Source organism: Pongo pygmaeus, chromosome 6, assembly GCF_028885625.2.
Source record: "Pongo pygmaeus isolate AG05252 chromosome 6, NHGRI_mPonPyg2-v2.0_pri, whole genome shotgun sequence".
Classification (NCBI taxonomy): domain Eukaryota; kingdom Metazoa; phylum Chordata; class Mammalia; order Primates; family Hominidae; genus Pongo; species Pongo pygmaeus.
Window position 1 is genome coordinate 39200517 of NC_072379.2, and position 20362 is coordinate 39220878.

Sequence of the window (20362 nt, forward strand, 5' to 3'; positions counted from 1 at the left end):
TGTGGCATTGAGCTGTTGACATCTGGGTGATATCCCCTCAGCAGTGCTACAATGTGTCTTATTTGATGAAATGTTTCACTGAAAACCCACTGGGTTTGTAGACACATGGCGCAGAGTTCATAGGCTGCTTTGTAAAATAGTAACACTTGCTTCATAAAGCCTTTAAAGAAATCATTCTGAATAAAGGGTTGTTTCACACTAGCCAGGTACATTTTTACTTTTTTTCCCCTGGGAAAATCGTACAACTCACTCACCAGGGAGATCAGCCTTGATAGGTTTTGTGCATGGAAGGAAATAGGGCCAAGGCGCAGGCATCCAGTGAGCACAGATTGTGATTCAAGAGAGCGAAGCACTTTGGAAAATTAGGGGAGTTAAACATGGACTTGGACTTGTATGAGGTCCTGAGCGCCCCATCATTGGTGCCATTTAAGAAGTGGCTGGAAGTTTTGTTGCCGTGTTCCTTCTTAGGGTGATTGGGAGACTGAGTGTAAATGATGGCAGAGGATGCAGTAATGCAGCCTGCATTGTACGTGGTGACAAGGTCGTTAGTATAAACCACACTGATGTACAAATATTTTAGGTCAGTGGATCACAGAGTGTCATCTAAGACCAGCAGCATCAGCATAAACCTGGGAATTTAGAAATACAAACTCTTTGTGCCCACTCAGACCTGTTGAATCAGAAATTCTGGGATAGGGTCCCTAAATCTCTCTCCTAATATGCCCTCCTGCTGGTTCTGATGCAAGCTGAAGTTTGTTCAACCTGTTCTAGGAGATGACTTGCTGGGGTGGGGCTGCCACCCGGGACCACCTTGAGCAATCCTGGAGGTGTTGAGGGTGCTCGGGGCATAGGGTTGCTGAGAACTCGGCAGCCTCTGGGGTTTGGGTGACCTGACGTTTATGATTTCCTTCCATCTGAGAAACTTGCATTCTCTGATGCCTTTCTCCTTTCCATCCCGGGCAGATGACTATTGGCTTCTGTCATACGTGCTCCAGAAAATATTCTGATGCCAAATTCCTCAATGTGTTTGCCTAGAAAATGCTTTAAGCTTCTCAAGGCAAGGCATTGCCAAATCAATAGAGGTCCTCAGGTAGAGAACATAAATCTGGAAGAGAAGTGCACGTCTTTAGAAGAAGGCATCCACAGCATGAACTTGCCACCCTGGAGCTTCCTTGTCAGGAGGAAGGATTCCTCGAAGGCTTTGATTTCTGTAGCAGCATGAGGCATCCTAGGAATAAAGAAGTAGAGTCAGGTAGATAAAAATTATGGGTGGACTAGGCTGTGATTATGGCCCTTTTAATAATGTTAGAGTAACAGGTGTATTAAGTGGGGGCATTAGAATTAGAAACTGGCAAGTTTCTAGCAATTTTAAATCACAAATTTAAAGATTAAATTATAGTTGATTTTCTTTACTTATGGATTCCATATTTGCAAATTAGCCTCCTGGATACAATTTACTTGTAACCCCAAAATCAATACCAAGGACAATTTTGTGATCATTTGAAGACATGAGCAAAAAGACTCAAAATTTGGGTTGTCCACCTGCATGTTCCCGTCTGACACTGAAAAAGCAAAACTCTTCCTTGTTTCAACTCATACTGCAGACAGGCATCCTTTCCACAGTCTATTTAATGCCACATTTCCCCCATTTTTGTGCTTCTGTTGTTGATTATGCTGTTTAAAATGCAAGTGCATTGCTGATGTGATGTCCATTGTCCCTAAGCACAAGAAGACTGTCCTGTGCCTGGTGGAGAAAGCGCATGTGTTAGACAGTCCTTCCTTCAGGTGTGAGTTACAGCACCAATGGCTGAGAGTTTCATGTTAATGAATCCACAGTATTTATTAAATTAGGGTCTCTCTTTGTCACTCAGGCCAGAGTGCTGTGGCATGATCTCTGCCTCCCAGGTTCAAGCGATTCTCATGCCCCAGCTTCCCAAGTAACTGGGATTACAGGCATGCACGACCACTCCCGACAATTTTTCCATTTTTAGTAGAGACGGGGTTTCACCACGTTGGCCAGGCTGGTCTCGAACTCCTGACCTCAGGTGATCCACCCGCCTAGGCCTCTCAAAGTGCTGAGATTACAGGTGTGAGCCACTGCACCCGGCCAAGGTTATGCGTTGAATCGGTTGGTGAAAATGCTGTGACTAGAGCTCGAAGGACCCTAACCCTGTATTTCTCCTAGAGACAGAAGCTCAGTGTTGGTCAAATCAGTGTTTGCAACGACTTCATAGAACACGACTACCTGCAATAACGAAAATCAACTGTAATTGATTAGGCCTTGATTAGGGTCCATAGTAGGACAGCCCCATTGTCAGGTTTTCACTTAATGGTTCTTTCCCTGAGCTTACTATCTGAGATAACAGATCCCAGCCCACTTTCTGGCCGCCTTCTGTGAACCTATGATAGGCAATTCGCTTACAAACTGGAGAGGCAGGGAGAAGAGAGGCACAGTGGGGAGGAATCAGGGCAGAGGGCTAACTAGTCTTGGCTGTGGAGTTCTAGGGAGGTAGGAAAGTCGGTGGTCCCTCGTGGTGGAGTGAAAGCTAAGACAGACCTGGCCTGTGTCCTAGCACTCTCCTCACTGCAAATGGCCTCAGGTGGCCAAGCCTGGTCCTGGGTTTGAACTAGATGAAGTGACAACCTGACAATGGGGCTGTCTTACTATGGACCCCTAGTCAATACCTAATCAATTACAGTAGATTCTCATTATTGGTGGTAGTCATGTTTGATAAAGTTGCTGCAAACACTGATTTAGCCAACACTGAGCTTCTGTCTCTAGGAGAAATAAAGGGTAGGGTCCTGCGAGCTCTAGTCACAGTGTTTTCACCAACTGATCAACACATAACCTCGGCCAGGCGCAGTGGCTTATGCCTGTTTGAAAGTGGGGATGATAAGGGTTCCTTGCTCAGCAGGCTGCTACAAGGATGGAGAGAGAATACAAGCAAATCATGTTGCATTATGTCAGGAATAGAGTGGATGTGGAATAACTTGCTGTGACAATGATCTTTACTGGTATTAATACGGGGGCAAAGAGGAGGGTGATTGCTGCTTGCATGTCACTTACTATGCATTTGGCTTCACATCCAGGCAGAACCTCTCATTTAAAGGGATCAGAATTTATAAGTGATTATTGAACTGAAATATCAGTTAACTTGCGGAATCCTGAACTTTTCACTTTAGCATTCCATTGTGTCTGAAAACCGGTAAAAGTAGCCACCTGTCTTTGACGTACCATCCCACCCTGTCTTTGAGTTCTCTCCAGGGTCTGGGGTTCCCTGTCCTGTTTTTACATAGTGTACATCTACAATGAGCCATTGAAATTTCCCATTTGGGGTTCCTCAGAGTGTAAGAAAGCTTAAAGATACTTAGGAATAATCGGAGCATAGAAATCCTCTGGACTCTGCCCCAGCTGCCTTACAGAAACTTGATGAGTTTTACTGACTGCCTCACGCCAGGCTCTCAAAAACCTCAGTGTTTGCAGCAGTAACAAATCCTTTTTTGCTCACATTTCATTGATTTCTGCAGTATTTTATTAAACTCTGCAATTACAATAACTGGTACAACTGGCATTTGCAGGGTTGGGAGCAGACGCAGTGGTCATTTGGTCAGCTTTTGAGTTGACAGAAGAAACACAGTGCGGGACTGCAGAGCCCAGCCTGCTGGCTCCAGGCATGCAGTGGGCATGCAGTGCCCGGCTCCTCAGTAGTAATAATGATGTTCCTGGACAGGGGTGATGAGGAAGGCCCTGGGCCCCTTCGGTCTTCATCTAGTTCCTACTTCTGCACTGCTAGAGTCTTGGCTGACTGAGCCCCTCAGTGGGAGCGGGGACAGCCAATTCTCTAGTGCTCCATTGTGGAGCCCAGCCAGCTGGCTCAGGCCATGCATTCCATATTGTCTCACAGAACGAACAGGGAGACAGCAGATCCATGGTTGGTGGGAAGCCTGTAGAGGTGGTTTTGGAGTGACCTCATTTATGTGGTTCTTGGAGGGCAAGATGCAGTTTCATTCTAACCAGTAAGCAGAAAAGACTCACATGTGAATGTGGCTTTGCTCAGCCTGGTTCAGCTTCCAATGTACTCATTTCTTGACATACAGCACTTAATGCAGGGCTCACTGTCTTATGTTTACACCTGCCTGTGTCCCCTCATCTCACCGTAAGCTTCCCAAAGGCGGGAATATTCTCTTTCCCGTTTTTTTTTCAACTCCAGCATTTTCAGTGAGGCTGGACACATTCTAACAGCTGGAAAATAAATTTTGAAGTTAATTGCTCAATAAACTTATTTTCTCATGGCGGGATCTATAGATCTGTAATATTAAGTTATATGATGCACATAAAACCTCTCTGGTTTAGAGCACATCCTCCTTCAGCTTTATTGGAAGTTACTAGGTGGAGGAAGAGCCGAAAGTAGTTGGATATCTTGTGTCTTGATGCTCCTGCTGTTCCTCCTCCTTCAATATTTTGGCATGTCCATCAAATTGTCCAATCTTCCTAGTTACATAAACCAGTTTGACTTACTGGATTGTTTTCCCCACTGCCTCTCCCTTTTATTTAACACATTCAGGAGGAGGAGGCAACGTTTCCACGTGTGGCTAGGGGCCATTCCGGCCCCACACCTTATGCCACTCCTTGCTTTATTGCTGCTGTTCACAGTCAGCCTGGCTTCCTGCCGAGAGAGGGTGAAGTGAGGGGAGCGCAGGGCGGCAGGTGAGCATCTCCAGGCCACCTGCCCATCCTGGGAGCTGAAGGTTGCTCCTGGCAGCAGCATTTCCCAAACACCCACCAGGCATCTCAGAGCTTTCAGATGGCGTCTTAGTCAGCTTAGGCTGCCAAGACAAAGCACCACCGTGTCGGGTGGCTGCAGCAATGGGCGGTTATCACCCTCAGTCCTGGAGGCTGGAAGTCTGAAATGAGGGTGTCTGCAGGGTTGGATTCTCCTGAGAGCTTTCTCATTGGCTTGTAGGCGGCTATTTTCTCCCTGTGTCCTCACATGGCTGCCCCTCTATGTGTGTCTGTGTCCTAATCTCCTCTTCTTTTTTTTTTTTTTTTTTGAGATGGGGTCTCGTTCTGTCGCCCGGGCTGGAGTGCAGTGGTGCGATCTTGGCTCACTGCAAGCTCCGCCTCCCAGGTTCACGCCATTCTCCTGCCTCAGCCTCCCGAGTAGCTGGGACTACAGGCGCCCACCACCATGCGCGGCTAATTTTTTGTATTTTTAGTAGAGACGGGGTTTCACTGTGTTAGCCAGGATAATCTCTTCTTTTTAGAAAGACACCACTCATACTGGATTAGGGCCACCCTAATGGTGTCATTTTAACTTAATCATTTCTTTAAAGATCCTGTTTCCAAACTGTCACCCTCTGAGGTCCTGGGCACTAGGACTTCAACATATGGATGTTTGTGGGAATGCATTTCATTCATTAACAGATGATACCAGGCATTTTGTCAGTCTCCAATGGGGAGGAGGACGGTGCTACCTTTGCCAGATATGGTGGGTAATAAATCATAAACTTGAAGTTATGGTCTTGATTATGGAACAGATGAGTCCTCTCTTCCACTGCCCTGCCCCTCCTTCATTAATCAATCAGTTTATAAATATTTATGTCCTGGGGAACCTCTGATGCACCAGGCACTGGGCCCTGTGTGGGGATGTGGAGGCCTGCCGTGGTTCTCTTGTGGGGGAATTTACATTCTAGGACACTCCAGTGGCATAGTCCACTTGGGGCCTGAGACTGACCTGGGAGGGGATGAAGGTACTTGCAGAGAGGGTTGGAGGTGCCATTTTCTCCTCTGCTCTGTTCTCTGGGACACTGGTTTCATAACTATCCAGACACTTCAAGTCCCTTTACCTTTGACAAGATAGCTTCTTTTTTGGAAAGGGGATAAAATATGCTTAAATAGAAAAAGATGGAATGGGTTTCATGTTTTGTATGTTTCCTCTTCTCTGGGATGATGCATGTGGTCCTGGAAGTCACAGCACTTTCTAGAGGAAGTCCTAGTGATGTGGACCCCAAGGCACATGGCATCTCTGGGTGTTTATCCCAAGGCAGCCACTAAGGATGTTAACATTTTAAACTATAGAATGTTTCTCATAGCATCATTCATAAGAGTGGGAAATTGGAGACCAAAAAACATGCTGTTAAAGGGGGATTATGTTCATCTGGACAATTGAGTACTATGCCGCTGTTAAAAATTGCAATGCAGAAGAAAGTATAGTGATATGGACATAAAGCACCATTTGGCTTTTAAATAAGTATGGGCGGAAGAAAGTCGCCCTTACTTATTTAGGGGTCCATCCTATTTGGCTAAAGTTGGTTATCTTGGGGTATGGGAGGGAGGGAGAGGCTGATTCTGTCTGCTTCTTTTTGTATATGTCTACTTTCTGAATTTTCTGTAACAAAGTAACTTTTATCATAAGAATTAAAGTAGGTGGTACTTGTTATTTAAAAAGCTGGTTCTCAGAGCTAGCCTCTCAAGGGCAGTGAGGCCCTGCTCTTCAGCCACAGGGGTCTACGCAGGCTCCTCAGATGGCCTGGGGCCTGCATGCCTGGGGTCTGACTCCCGAGCTGCAAGCCTGCATCTGCGGGAAGGGATGGGGGGACTGCTTGTTCCTCACGCAGAAGGCTTTGTCTGTGGTTGGCTTCTGCTCACAGGAGGCGGCTGGAGCAGCCCCGTTTTTCACAGCTCATCCCAGCGCAGCCTGATTTTATTTCATCTTGTTTTATATTACATTTTATTATATTATCATTTTCAGATCCAATTTGTACAGGACATCTAATCTCTCTGAGATAGAAATGAGGGGGAAAAAAGGCTGGGACATCCAGGAGGCACAGCCGTTCTAAACGTGAGCCACTGACTCATGAGGCACTTCCAGATGGAAGCCTCAGAGGTTAGAGGACACATCTGTCCCCGTGTTTAAAAGGGAAATGGATGCCCTGTGCTCAGCTAGTGAAGCTGCCCTTTGGCAGAGCCCCAGGTGACTGTCCCATGGCGTGTGTGTGGGAGTTGGGAGGAGCCGTGGGCCCTGGCCTAGAGCACTGATCCTGGGCAGATGTGGCCTCAGCTGACTAACCAGATGACCTTGGATGGGTCAGTTAGATACCAGGGACATTATTTCCTCACCTGTAAGAAATTGAGTAAGATGACCCATGTTTCTGTGTAGTGTAAACGTCATGTATGTGGCATATTGACATTATTTTGGCATGAGACATATTGTCTCAATAGGTTTTAGAATTGACCTGAGCAGATATACTTCCTTTTTTGGTGCCTCAGACTATGTCCTCTTCCCAGAGTCTCCTGATAGGCTCAAGCTTCTGCTTGTGAGCTGCTAGGAGCAAGTGCAGGGTGCACCTCAGGATAGTGCTGGGTCCCTGTCATTGTCCCCCTTTTTACAGATGAGGACACTGAGGCGACAGGGCTCACTGACTACCCAGAGTACCCTGTCTGTAGGGCAGAGCTAGGATTTGAGTCGGGCTCCCTGCCTCCAAGTCCTTTCCCATGGTCCTTCAACTGTAATACGCTCTGCCTCTGCAGAAAGGATGAGTGGTGGTGGATGGATGGAGGGCATCATAGTTTGTAGTGGTTGGAGGGGACTGATTTGGAGCTCTATAGAAATAGGGAGCATTCTAGGTGCTTGAGTGGCAGGAAACCATGGTGGTGATGGGTTTTTGATAGCTTGGGTTTCAGAAGTGGTAACGAAGTTAATTTAGTGGAGAAAGTGGGAAGATGAAAGGGAGAGTGATTAGGAGGAGTGGCCTCTTGGAGGCTGTTGAAGCCATTTGGAGTGAGAAGGGCCTGTCTCTGAGATAGGTTGCCTATCCACGACATGTGTGTGGAAGTGGGGAGGAGCTGTAGGCCCTGGCCTAGAGCACTGATCCTGGCCATATGTGGCTTCTGCTGACTAACCAGATGACCTTGGACAGGTCAATTAGATATCAAGGACATCATTTCCACACCTGTAAAAAGAGAACGTTTTAGTGAGGAATTGAGTAAGATCACTCACACATCCCCACTCCGTCTTCAGTGGAATTACCCAGCTAGCTTAGAATGAATCATGGCAGGAGTGTTTACGCCACAGGAATGGACAGAGGATACATCGAGGTGGTTGCCTCTCCCCTCCCCTCCCCTCCCCTCCCCTCCCCTCCCCTCCCCTCCCCTCCCCTCCCCTTTACCAGCACACCTCCAGGGAGAATGATATGGGAAGAATTGAGCCCACATTGAATATTTTAAAAGACATTTATAAAGAGAGGTTATCATTTTCTTAAAAGAAAGGGGTAAAGTAGGGAGGAAGTTACTATGATACTGAATTGTCCTACACAATGGGAGTCCTTGGAAGACAGTCTTGTTAATGTCATTCACTAATACTCATAACCTTCAAAAGGGCTGAGAAACACTCGAGGAAGAAGAGCTGAAAGCATCCTTAAGGAATGGGGACCTGTTGTTGCCCAGTTGGTTCTCACTCTTGGAGCTCCAGATGTGGAGGGGGTTGGCTGAGGTGAGCAGCAGGTGTGGGGCAGCGAATGTCTCATGGGCTGTGTTGTGTGTGTGCTTGCCGGGCCTGCACCTGTACTTGCTGGTCCTTGCGCGTTCCCTGTTGCTGTCTCAGCATCATTTACCTCCTCAGCTTCAGGGGACCTGGTTCTGTTGGCCTTGTCTTCCTTCTCCTCACATCCTGAATGGATGCCCTCCTGGCCTCCATTGATTGCCCCAATAGTAATAATGTAATATACTAGTAAAAGCTGGCATGTGTTGAGCATGTGTGGTGTTCCAGGCACAGTATTAAGCACTTTGCATGCTCACCTTACTTGATCTTCCTAGAACTCTGCATTATGTGCCATTTCCACCCCCATTCCCCAGGTAGGGAATCTGAGGCTTCTAGAGGACGAATATCAGGGGGTTGCTGGTGAATGTTTAGTAGAGGCTTTCCAGGTAAAAGCTCGGTCGGCAGTGTTTGCTGATTTCTTTGGTATAAATACTCCCCCCATTGCTGATTTCAACCTCCGACCTGATGTCTGGGAAGTGCACCCTGGGCTCCTGGAGCCTGCTGGAGCCACTCCTGATGCCACTAACAGATGAGGTCCAGGTCAGCAGCTGTCTGCTCTTGGGCCTGACATTTCCACCTATCTCGTCACTGCCCAGTGTTCCCCTTATATTAATCTTGCTGCTGCTACCACTAAACCTTGTTAAAAACAATTGGGATTGTGTCACTCCCCTATGCAGAAACTTCTGACACCTTTCATTGTCATGGATTCATCACCTGGCATTTGGGCTCCTTGAGCCCGGACTTGAGCCTCTTTCTCATGCATCCTGTGAGCATGGCGTGTGTCACTCCTGGCTGCCCCCACCCACCACATGCAGTGTGTCTCCATTTCTCTGCCCAGACTCTGTCCTCTGAAGGAATTTGCTCCTCCTGCCCCACCTCTGCCACAGGCGCCCACTTTGTATCAGTTGCTTTCTAGCCATCCTGGCCTATCCCAAGAGCTGCCCTGATGGATCTGCAAAGTGGCCGTGGTTTCTAGAGCTGGAGACGAGCTCTTCTTCTCCCAGGTGCCCATCACTGCCACCTCTGGCACTGCCTTCTCTCTCCTTTATGGGGTCTTAAATGTGTACTTATCCAGCACCTCCAGGACAGGATTCTCATCCATTCAGTTTTCAGTCCATCCTGGTCTTTCCCTTCTGTCACACCTGCATTCTCCCTGCAGTGCCTGAAATGGGCTAGCCCTCCTGCAAATACTTGTTTGCATTCGTGGATATGAAAGGGAAGCAGGGCTGCTCAGAGCCCTCTCTGCTTGTTCTTTCCCGGGTTATCCATGTGAATCTGATTATTGCAGGATAAACTCCAGGTTAAGGCTGCTCTGTCAGTGTCAGTGCAATTCATTAGCTCTTCATTCTAAAGCAAAAGCCCTACTGTGCCCTTCTGGGTGTGGAGGCAGGTATGGTCCTGGCCTGAGTTGGGGTGATCCTCTCAGCATTCTCTGGGCAGCCCCTTTGCCCATCAGGGTTGGCCAGGCTGGGGTGGGTGAATTAGGCCCTTCCCTCAGCCTTGCAAACATTGAGCTATTGTATAGAACCAGTTGGCTGCAGGGCCAGGGACCTATCTCTGTGGCCCATGGTGGCCAGCATCTGTGGGTCTTGCCCCCCTCAGCACCGCCGAGGTCCCATGTGGACAGGACCAGGTGTCTGTATGCTGGGGGTTTGGTGGGGCTGTCCATGGGATGCCTGTGCTGTGCCCTGAGGGGCTGGTTTCCAGGCTCTCTGCAGGGGGATCTGTGTGAGTTTGGGTGGGACATCTAACAGGACAGAACACAGCTCTGCAGGGCACACTCCAGAGTGGACTCAGCATACATAACCCCTCCCACCTGCTGCAGGGCACTTTCAGACTCCCGAGATGACTGACATTAACATGGGCTCATTAACAATGTTGTCACCTTCTAGAGAAGGCACTTCCCTCCCAGGCCGCCCTTGCTGACTTTCTCGCCTATGGATGGGAGCCCCCTGCCTGGCTCTGCCTGGCTGGCCGCTGCCTGCGGTTGAGGACACTCCCATTGGGGGTACTTTGGGAGAGCTGGCTCTCTAGGGCTCGGCCTGTTTTCTGTCACCATGAAGTAAGGAATAAACTGGCCTGTCCTCAGGGCGCCACACCCTGCCCAGCTGTTGCCCCCCAGAGCAGCCCCTCCCCATGACCTTTCCTCCATTGTAAAATGCGGGAGTTGGACTGGAAACAACACATGCAACCCTCCTCTCTCCCCCAGGGCTGATGATGAGTGCTGCTGGCTTGGGCTTGGTGCCTTGAGGCATCTTCTTAGTCCCCACAGAGATCCTGGGAGGCCGGTGGTGTTGTCAACTCGTTTCACGGAGGTGGAAACCAATGCTCGGAGGAGTTAAAGTCCTGTTTAGTGTCTCCGGGTCTGATGACTGTGGCCAGTAAAGGGACAGGTGGTCCTATTTTGACCCCCTGCCGTCACTGCTCTGTCTGCCCCTGCCAAATGGTGGGCAGGTGGCAGGAAGCGCAGGCTGCCCTGTGGAGCTGAGCCTGGTCTGAGCAGTGCACCCCTGGCTAGTTATAAACTGGGGCCCCCCATTTGTGTTCAGCCTGGAAGGAGACACCACGTGGTTTCCAGTGGAACGGGCGCCCCCAGAACACCCTGCCCACTGATAGGGTTATGCTGGGGGCCCAATGAGGCCCTCCCCACCTCCCCTCTCGGTCCACTTTTCTATGTGAAGAAATGTTTTCGTTATGAAATAACTGATAAAAATAAAAGAATGTAAGTGCATGTAAGATGTTACAAAAAAGCACACACAAATCTCCCTGTCAGTTAAAGGGACGTGACTGACCATGTAGTCATGAGATCAGTTTAAACAGCTGCCTGGGTGAGTCTAACAGCTGAGGACACGACGTGGCCTGGGCTGGCCACCCTTCCTCTTAGCTCTGAGTGCTAAGTGAGGTAATAAGCCCTCCTCGGGCAGGTCCGGGACTCTATGTCACCAAGATCTGCCGTGTATCCAGCCTCCATCTCCCGTTTTGTAACTCAGAACCTGTCTGGTGCCTCATTCCCATAACTGAGGTTTCGCTGCATACCTTTCTTTCTCTCTGGCCCGGCCACTCTGTCTTTAACCCTGTTTTTGTGCTTGTTTATTGGTTTGGTTTTTATTTTAAAAACTTTATTTAATTATGTTCAATTCATTCGATGAGTCATCTCAAATTCTATTTGGAATGAAGTGGAGCAAAAATGAACTAAGGAAGGAAGTGGTAAAGGAGAGAATGGGGTTGGGGGAGAGGAAGGAAAGAGGGAGGGAGGAAGGCCAGTGGGCATCAGGCATCTGTTACCTGGGATACAGAGGTGAGTAACCCGCCCTCCCAGCAACTCGAAGTAGGTTTTGTTTTTCCTGGGGGAACTTTTGAGAGGCGGTTCTCCCTAGTGGCTAGTCCCCAGGAAGGCACAGCCACTCAGCTTCCTGGTCAGAGGGCTCTCCCGGAGAGTGCTGTTCTTGTTCCTGTCCCTCAGGCCCTTGGCAGGCTGGCCCTCAGCCCCGGGCGGACATTGTCCTGTGAGCTCCGTGCCTGCGTGCTCACCGTGGGGCCGGGCACACCTGCCAGCTGCTCCTGGCTGTGGTCCTGGGGACTCCCACACTCACCAGGCTCTCCCACCTGGTGGGCTATTCCAGCTGCCTCCTTTATGCCCAGAGCTGCCGAGACATTAACATGAAGAGGGGTGTGCTTGACTAAAGCAGGGGAAGGAGCGAAATGTAGGAGGAGCTGTTTCTGGAAGGGAAAAGCAGCCCTGGCCGGTGGTCCCTGCCCAGGCCCAGCACAGTAAGTTCCCAACTCCCCACGTGCCGCCTCTTGGCTGGGCTGGCACTGGGCACTTTGTCTGTCCCTGGCCACCCTCCTCTGTGGTCTCCGGTACTGGCTGCTTTGCAGTGAAGGGGCATTTCCAAGTCATTTTTCCCCTTTCACTTCAATGCTGCAGATGTTCGGTGGGATCTTGTGTCCTAAGAACCGTCCGCCCCATCTGCCCCTTCTTGGGAAACCTATCTGTGAGAAGAGCAAAGGGGAGCTTCCGACTTCTTTGGAAATGCTGACATCTCTGTGTCCTCCCCGAGCGTTGCTTACCTCTCCCTGCTGCCAGTCTTCCTGAGCTGCCTCTTTCCATATGGTTCCAAACCAGCCTGAGCTCCTGGCCAGGGAGGCAGGATCCTGTGACTATTTGGTTACAAATAAATAGAGATACAATCTTAGTCTGTTGTTTCTCATAGTTGAATGTGAAGGTAAAATGACAAGATTACTTTATTTTAGTTTCCCACCCTCCATGGGGTGTACTTTCTCCGGCAGTTCTTAATGATTGCTGCTTATGTTTAAAAGCATTAAGCAGAAAATCAAGTTGGGCAATCCTGATAATTAATTGGTTCCTGGTATTCTTGTTCTGGAAGGGAAAAAATGTCTTATTAACCCTGTGGCTTTGGGAAAATCACTTAACCTCTCTGAGCCTTGTTTCTCCTACTGTTAAATGGGCATTGTGGTCACAGTTAGTTTTGTGATCTAAGGGGGATCCCAATAACTTGTAGATAAAGTGCATTTCCAGGGCCTCACACAGGCCTGACACAGAAATAAGATGATGGAATAAGTAGCTAATATTTCTTTGGCACTTATTACTGGCCAGGCACTGTTCTAAGCCCTATGTTTATGTTTCCTTATTTAATCCTTCCAAGAATGCTGTTTCTGTCTCCCTTTTCCAGGTGAGGAAACTGAGTCACACAGAGGGCAAGTAAATTCCCAAGATCAGACGGCTTACTCGAGCAGTAGAGCTGGCTGCCTACCCAGGCATTAGTATTCCAAAGAGTGTGCGCTGAACCCCCAAATCGTATATGCTGGGTGGTGGAGGAATCAATGAAGGATGAACAAATAAATGCCTTGAAATTTGCCAACTGAATGTTGTTCAGGTTGTTGCCTTTGAAAAAGATTTTACATTTATTTATTCTCCATTTCCTTGGTGAAACAAAAACAGAATGTGCAGAGGTGTCTCAGCCCAACCTGTTTAATTGTCCCCACCTCACACATAGCCTGGCAGCTGTGATCTGTGTCTCTCGTCACCGGGCCCTTCATAGTCCTGCTTCCTTGCGGATTTGTCCGTGGCTTTTGTTTCTTTTGATTTATTTATTTGTTGGAGATGGAGTCTCGCTCTGTTGCCCAGGCTGGAGTGCAGTGGCACCATCTCGGCTCACTGCAATCTCCACCTCCTGGGTTTGAGCGATTTTCCTGCCTTAGCCTCCGGAGTAACTGGGACTACAGCCACATACCACCACGCCCGGCTAATTTTTTGTATTTTTAGTAGAGACAGGATTTCGCCATGTTGGCCAGGTTGGTCTTGAACTCCTGGCCTCAAGTGATCCACTTGCCTCCACCTCCCAAAGTGCTGGGATTACAGACGTGAGCCACTGTGCCTGGCCTTTTGTTTCTTTTTACAGAGCTGTTTACACTGCTAGTTTTCAGGGCAGGTGAGGCTGCGAGGAGCAGTGCACAGGCCCTGGGGACAACCCGGGGAGCTCATATTCTCACTGCAGGCTTAGGCCTTGCTGGGATTCCTAACATGACATCCATAAAAGGGCTTCTTTTTCTTTTTTTTCAGACAGCGTCTCAGGCTGGAGTGCAATGGCACGATCTCAGCTCATTGCAACCTCCGCCTCCCGGGTTCAAACAATCCTCCTGCCTCAGTCTCCCAAGTAGCTGGGTTTACAGGCGCCTACCACCACACCTGGCTAATTTTTGTATTTTTAGTAGAGACTGGGTTTCACCACGTTGGCCAGGCTGGTCTTGAACTCCTGACCTTGTGATCCCCTGCCTTGGCCTCCCAAAGTGCTGGGATTACAGGTGTGAGCCACCATGCCCTGCCAAGGGCTTCTTTTCTTTCCTCCTCACCAAAAGCCAGTGAGGGCAAGGAGAGGCAGGGAACGGGGTGCCATGTTTAACCTACCCTGGCTCAAGGATCCTGGCACTGCCCTGCACCCATATTGGCCCCTGGGTAAGCAGGAGCGAAGACCAGTGCTAGTCACTGCTTCTTTGGCCAGCCTGGGCTGTAGCTAGAGGCCTGGCAGATAGTGGAGACCTGCTTTCTGCCAGTGGTCAGAGCCCCCCCGGGAAGAGGGATGGTCACCTCTGCTCCAGGGTCTTGGGTCTTAGGGAGGCAGAGATGCTAAGGGGACTGCTTCTTAAAGGGTAGTCTTGGGGGAATTACATGAGAAAGCACTTAAAAAATATGTATTACCATTTTCAGTACTTGAGTAGGCACAGGATACTGAGTTCAGCTCAGTGGGTGAGAAAAATCCATAGTTTATAGTCATGTGTATCCAAGTCACAATATTAGCTTTTACCCAGCTGTCAAGCTGATACTTAACCACATTGCTATTCTGTGGGCACTGTCTTCCTAAATAGGCCCCAGTTATTCCATGTTATAACCTTGGGAAGGAGCAGATGTCACTGCTTTTCACCCTACTCTTCTTTTAGATAAGCCTGTTAAAGTCAGTGAGTACATTTATTTTTGTTAACCCAAAACTAAAGCTAACTAGCTGTCTGTTATTGAAATCTAACAACAGCATCCTCATGCCTCTTCAGATGGCCAGATGACTCCACAGCCACTTTGGGATTAGTGGTTCGTTTCTTCCTTTCTTCATTCTACAGACTGCTGTGCTGGGTGGCTATTGCGTGCAGAGTGCTGCCCGAGAGGCTAGAGATACCTCTGGGAGCTAGACTGCCAGTGCCTCTGCTAGATCCGCATGGGAGGGGGCTGTAGAGCTCAGACAAGAATTCACAGTTAGTTGTTTTCTTGTAGTTGTGGTCGGCACAATAAAGTAGACCAGGGCTGGGCGTGGTGGTTCATGCCTGTAATCCCAACACTTTGGGAGGCCGAGGCGGGCAGATCACCTGAGGTCAGGAGTTCAAGACCAGCCTGGCCAACATGGTGAAACCTCATCTCTACTAAAAATACGAAAATTAGCCGGGTGTGGTGGCGGGCGCCTGTAATCCCAACTACTGGAGGCTGAGGCAGGAGAATCACTTGAACCCGGCAGATGGAGGTTGCAGTGAGCCAAGATCACCCCACTGCACTCCAGCCTGGGCAACAGAGTGAGACCCTGTCTCAAAGAAACAAACAAACAACAACAACAAAAAACAAAACAAAAAAACAAAACAAAAAGGAGACCAAAGTAGAAAGAATATATTAATGGCATCCTGACTCAGGTTGGGTAGGGAGATCAGATTATGCTTTGCTGGAAGTTGCCATCTAAGCCAAGTGCTTGAGAAATCACAGGAGTTAACCAGGTAAAACTGGGATACATGAATGAGGAGCATTCTAAACTGTGTGTGGTATGTGCAAAGAACCTGGGGCAGGAGGAAGCAGAGCGGGTAAGGTAGGGACAGGGAGTGAGGGAGGCACACGAGGAGGCAGGGGCTGGCTCACCCAGGGCTCTGAGGACCAGGCTGAGCACCTGCCTTTCACCCCATGGCAATGGGACGTCAGTGAAGGATACTCCATTTGAAATGCCGCACTAGCATTAATTGCACGACACAGGCTTGGTTTGCTGCAGCTGAGCTCTACTCTTAAGACTGCCTTCCACCTGCAGGATACGCACCCATGCCAGGCGCACAGTGCTGAACGTCGAGCACTGACTTCCCTGGGCAATGGAGATTCTGTACAGTTTAACTGGATGCATCGGCAACATACAGTGCAAGGCTCAGGGACAATCTGCAGTGAGCAAGGCTGGCTTGTTAGTCTCAGGCAGGCATTGGACTTTTTTGTCTTTATTCTATGAACAGCCTCACAAGGGAGACATCATTATCCCACTCCACAGATGGGGTCACTGAGGCTCATGAGTGCCCTGGCCCAAGATTCTGTAGCTGGCAGGTGGTGTGGGACTCACACCCAGGTCTGTCTGATGCCAGATTTCATTACTATACTGTGAGGTTTTGGAAACTTTTGATTTGTTCAAACAAGCAGTCGAAGGACATAGGTTAAAAAAGAACCAAATTCTGGCTGGGCACGGTGGCTCACGCCTGTAATCCCAGCATTGGAAGCCGAGGTGGGTGGATTGCCTGAGGTCAGGAGTTCGAGAGCAGCCTGGCCAACATGGTGAAACCCTGTCTCTACTAAAAATACAAAAATTAGCCAGGTGTGATGGTGGGTGCTTATAATCCTAGCTACTAGGGAGGCTGAAGCAGGACAATCGCTTGAACCCAGGAGGCGGAGGTTGCAGTGAGCCGAGATTGTGCCACTCCATTCCAGCCTGGGTGGCAGAGTGAGACTCTGTCTCAAAAAAAAAAAAAAAAATCAAATCCCCACCAGAGTTGGGCTCTCATTGATTACAAGCTTGTCTCGAAATTAACCTTCTTGTCAGGTGGGGGCTCCCAGATCCTCACCTGTGGAGACAAACATCAAACCAACTGGAATCCCACCCCGCCTGGGGAGGATCCCATGTCTCCCTGGGACGTCGTGGACTTCAAGGAAGCTTTGTTGCAGAGGGAATGGGGCCTGTGTCTTTCACTCTTCCCTCCTCCCTGTGCTCCCCCTCTGCATGCCCCACATGGGTGAGTGCAGAGGAGGCTGCTGGCTTTCTGGTGAGTGTGCTTACTCCTGCCCGGGTGGTGGCCATGGTGTTGATGTGACAGCCAAGGGAGCAGCTCCAGGGATGGCTGCTCTGGAAATGTGCTTTGGCAGTGGCCTTGGGGAATCTCCAGTGGCCCTTTCAGTCCCAGCAGTCCACGGCCTCCCCTCCTTCTGCCAGGGCCCCCGGCCTCCTGCTGTCTTCTCTGCCTTCGTTAGGTGGATTTGCTTGGCTCTTCCCTTGGTCTGCTCCCAGATGTGCAGAAAGACTCTTTGAAGCTCAGGTCTTCCTTCTGATCAGGCCTGTCCTCCTGAGCAAGAAGCCGCAGTTCACAGTGGAAAGCATGGTTCTCATAGAGATACTAGAGCGAGCATCACCACATGTTCTAGAGTTGTCCGCTGGTCTTGGCAAATGGCGCGTGGTGGGGTGGGGCGCTGTGGGATGAGATGAGGCTTTAGGGTGGGGTCTTTAGGGTGAGGCCTAGGGTGTGCTAGGATAGCGCACTGCAGGATGGCGCCCTGCAGGAGGGCACAGCGGGACTGAGAACTGTAGGGTCACTGCAGGACCATGTGTCATAGGGCCACTGTGAAAAGCAGGTTTGCCCTAGTGTGCCATGCGTGGATTGCTAACTCCAAGGTGAGGTCGGGACATGAGCACACAGTCCTGGAAAGAAGAGGGAGATGAGGCCGAGGCGAGTGGAGGACCTTTCCTAAGGCTGCAGGTGCCAAGCGGTGGACGCTTAACTTGGACCCGGACTGCCTGATGTGGAGCCTGTGTGCTTTGCCATAAGGCTAGGCTCTTTCTCCCAAAAGAGGTGTTTTTGCCTTCCTGCCGCTTAGTCTGCTCTCACCCACTGCGTGTGACACACTAGGAAGTGCTCTGTCCTGGGCAACAGAGCGAGACTCCATCTCAAAACAAACAAACAAACATATATGGAACCAGAATGACCCTCCAGGCAGTGCATCTAATTCTTTATCTGAGGAATGCCTCTCCTCACTTTTCACTCACTGACTCAGGGAGTCCAGGGCTGGGATGACCTCCAAGTGTTTGATTCACAGCTGTCATTTTACCAGAAGAGAAAGGAAGTTTAGTGACCTCATTGAGCCCATGGGGCCAGTTTGTCACATGGCCAGGATGAGCTCCGGGACCTGTAGAAGCAAAATGCTTCTAAAGAACAGTCTGGCCGGGCACGGAAGCTCACGCCTGTGATCCCAGCACTCTGGAAGACTGAGGCCAGTGGATTGCTTGAGCGTCAGAGCAGCCTGGACAACATGGCCAGACCCCCATCTCTACAAAAAAAATACAAAAATTAGCCGTATTTGGTGATACATGCATGTAGTCCCAGCTACTTGGGAGGATGAGGTGGGAGGATCACCTGAGCCCTAGAAGTCACTGAGAGGCTGCAGTCAGCCGTGATCACGCCACTGCACTCCAGCCTGGGCGACAGTGAGAGCTTGACTCAAAAAAAAAAAAAAAAAAAAAAAGACAAAAAAAAAAAGCAGCCTGGAACAGGGCGGTCTTTGCAGGCTTACCTTTTGCAGGTTTAACCTTAACCACAGATTCTACCGGGGCCTCCCTTTTCCCTTTCTCTTATTTGGGTGTTGAAGGCTGTGGTAAGAGCATGCCAACAGGGACACAGGTGAGGGAGGCATGGGCTGGGCAGAGGCTGGGTGGGAGGCTTGGCTGTCTGGGTTTTTTCACCCTGGAAAACAAGAGAACAAAAGAAGCAACTTGTGTTTCTATCTCATGGGAACTCTGATCACGAAGGGCTTGGATTTGATCACCATCGGCGCTAGGGTCCAGAAGGAAACCACAGCTCGGGAAGGCTTCTGAGGACATGAGCGGGCAGCTCTCTTATCAAAACACCTAGAGAGTGGAACCCTGTCTCTACTAAAAATACAAAAAAATTAGCTGGGCGTGGTAGCAGGCACCTGTAGTCCCAGCTACTTGGGAGGCTGAGGCAGGAGAATGGCAGGAACCTGGGAGGTGGAGCTTGCAGTGAGCTGAGATCGTGCCACTGCGCTCCAGCCTGGGCGACAGTAAGACTCTGTCTCAAAAAAAAAAAAATAAAAATAAAAACAAACAAAAAAAACACCTAGAGAGAGTGAGTTTGCAACACAGATTTGCAGGACTGGTGCCTACAAGTAGAGAGAGTTTTTTAAACCTCGTGTGAGGTTAGGATTTCGGGTTTCTCAGGAGCCAGGTTTAATAAACCTATAGCAAGTTAGTTTCTCAGTCATCCTACAGTCATGAAATGCATTATTGTGCACACACAGGGTTTAGATTTGTGCAACCCAAGTGTAGGTGTATTGTTTACTTTCAAATAAAGACTCAAAGGGACGTCGTATCCCTGAGTCTCCTCTTGACAAGCACAGTATTTTGGAAACTCTTGGCAGTAGTTTCAGTTCAGTATGGGGCTTGGTTCTCATTTTAGTCCAAGTCAAAGCAGCTGAGGGGGTTCTACCCCAGTGTGTCAGGGGGACCTGTCATAGGCATGTCCTCTACTTGGTTCCAGATTTAACCCCTGAATGATTCAGGGGGATTTTAGTGCACATCAGATCTCAGATGCTGACTTGGAAGTGATGGAAGGGCCATAGTTTCTCTCCCCTTTTTGGCACAGGGCTAGAACAGCTCCCCCAAGCAAGAGTCTTTTATCCTCACTGATGTTCATGTGATTCAGGGGCAGCCTGTGCAGGAGAGGGTGTGGACCACCCGAAAGCCAGGAGACGGAAGGAGAACAGAGTTTTGGCGCCAGAAGGTGCTACTGCAGCTTAACTGTGGGATTCCAACACGCCCGCCCACCAAATCCTCGTTTCCTCATCACCATCCCTATGTTACCAACCTGTAACATGTAACATAGGGATGGTGATGTCTGCTTACTGGGGTTTCTGCTGGGCTCCGTGCAATGCTCTTCAGAGTTGTGCTATGGAAGCTGCTGAGCACCACATGCCTTGGAGGTGGCCAGGCCTGGGTTTGCACATCTGGAGGCATGAGGTGGACAGATGCGGGTCTGGGGCTGGGGATTCGAGTGGGTGTTGAACTCTCTGTGTTCTTGGAGGGTGGCCCTGAGATGTGCTGGGTCTCGCCTCGATTTTAAGTGGATGTAGACTTACATAGAAAATTGGGTATGTTGGGGGACGGGCTGAGTTTCTCCTTCCTGCCTCTCTTCCCAATACAGAGGTTAAGGAAGGAGTGTCTCTGGGCAATGCTGGGACACTTTACAGGAACCCTGCATTTCTGAACACTTCATGTAAGCAAGTTTGTGCAATT

General features: G+C 49.4%; 1 protein-coding gene across 17 annotated transcripts in view; it reads left to right on the plus strand.

Moving 5' to 3' along the window:
- TNS3 (tensin 3) overlaps positions 1-20362 on the plus strand; it is a 308196-nt gene that overhangs the window by 116510 nt on the left and 171324 nt on the right. The window contains exon 1 of one of the 17 annotated variants that reach the window (XM_063667337.1): positions 12287-12311. The exons of the other annotated variants lie outside the window; for them this stretch is intronic. The gene's annotated coding sequence lies outside the window, so the exon portion shown is untranslated. Of the gene's footprint in view, positions 1-12286; positions 12312-20362 lie in introns of those variants that run through there. 17 annotated transcript variants of the gene reach the window in all.